The following is a 1,895-nucleotide window of genomic DNA, read 5'->3' as shown; positions in this document are numbered from 1 at the left end:
ATCCCCAAGCACCACATCCCAAGCATTTTTAAACACATCCAAGGTTGGGGACTCCACCATCTCCCTGGGCAGCTCATTCCAGTGCCTGAGCACTCCTGCCACGAAAAAAAACATTCTTAATGTCCTGTCTAAATCTCCCCAGTCACAGCTTGGGGCTGTTCCCTCTTGTTCTCTCACTAATTCCCTGTGAGCAGCGTCCAGCACCAACCTCTCCATGATGTCTCTTCAGGTAGCTGCAGACAGCCATGAGCTCTGCCCTCAGCCTCCTCTGTTTCACACTAACCAGCCCCAGCTCCTTCAGTCTCTCCTCATCAGATCCTTTTTCCCTTCACTGCCTTCAAACAGGTCAATCCCCAACATATCCTGATCCCTGATTCCTAGGAGCTCAGTTGATCATGGATTCAGACCCCCCAAGCAAGAGTGATTGGCATTGGAATGGGCTGCCCAGGGAGGTGGTGGAGTCCCCATCCCTGGAGGTGTTGAAGCCAAGCCTGGCTGGGGCACTTAGTGCCATGGTCTGGTTGATTGGGCAGGGCTGGGTGCTAGGTTGGGCTGGCTGAGCTTGGAGCTCTCTTCCAACCTGCTTGATTCTGTGATCTGGTGAAACAGACATGGCAACTCAGCCTCTCTAATGTTCTTCTCAGTGCCGTGCAGAAGCTTCTTTTTTGATGAAGAAACCCAAGCAGTCAGTCACTACTCACAGCCTGAAAATACCCAAAAGCTGCAAGAAAATATACAGAAGCTGACTTGGGGGGTGACAAAAATGTCTTTCTCCAGATAATTCTGACATTTAACAACAGTGGAAAGATGTAGATGGATGGCTGAAACAGGCAAGTGCAGTCAGTTTGATGCACTGAAGTGGCCACCCCAGCAGGACCGCCAGGTCTGATGCACTGAGTGGCCACCCCAGCAGGACCGCCAGGTCTGATGCACTGAAGTGGCCACCCCAGCAGGACCTCCAGGTCTGATGCACTGAGTGGCCACCCCAGCAGGACCGCCAGGTCTGATGCACTGAAGTGGCCACCCCAGCAGGACCGCCAGGTCTGATGCACTGAAGTGGCCACCCCAGCAGGACCCCAAAGGAGCCGCTGGTTTAACGGCACTGGCAGCTTTCCCCTCGGCGTGCATATGCCAAACCGCAGCTAAAAGCTGTAGCATTTTAACCACGGAAGGAAAAGTCGTGAGAGCAATTCGTGCAAAGGCGAGAGCTGCAATTAAATCGGCTCTTACAGTGGCTCTTTTCAGGGCTGAAACAGCAACGCTTTTATTTTAAGGGCTGAGGAGAAGTTGAGCGGAACGCTCAAGCGTTTTCGTGTGAAGGTTTGCACTAAACATTCACCAAGGCTTGCTGTGAGCGCTGGAGTTTGTCCTTTCGCTGCTGGCTGCACGTCTGTCCTCCGGCTGACAGCCTGTCCCCGACCCCGCGGCAGCTGCGCCGGGATGAGCACCGGCGGGGCGGACGGGACGAGCCGGGCTGGGAGCTCCGCGGGCGTCAGGTAGCCTCGAGGACCGGCGGGCAGCGAGACGGAGCCAGGGCAGTGCCCGGGAGCCGCCCCGAGCCCCCCCTCGCTCAGAAGCGGAACACCTGCGGGCTTGCGCGCCCGACAGGCAGCGAGCGCCCGTGGCGCGGGCGGGCGGCACAGCGCTCCCCGGGCCGCACAGCGCTCCCCGGGCGGCACAGCGCTCCCCGGGCGGCACAGCGCTCCCCGGGCGGCACAGCGCTCCCCGGGCGGCACAGCGCTCCCCGGGCCGCACAGCGCTCCCCGGGCGGCACAGCGCTCCCCGGGCCGCACAGCGCTCCCCGGGCCGCCGCGTCCCCTCCGCGCCTTTCCGCAGCCGCTCGTCCGCTCCCCGCCCCGCCGCGGCGATCCCCGCCCCTCCCGCTACGGCAGAGA

The sequence above is a fragment of the Pogoniulus pusillus genome, chromosome 31, assembly GCF_015220805.1.
Source record: "Pogoniulus pusillus isolate bPogPus1 chromosome 31, bPogPus1.pri, whole genome shotgun sequence".
In the NCBI taxonomy this organism is placed as follows: domain Eukaryota; kingdom Metazoa; phylum Chordata; class Aves; order Piciformes; family Lybiidae; genus Pogoniulus; species Pogoniulus pusillus.
Note: the sequence above shows the minus strand (reverse complement) of the source record.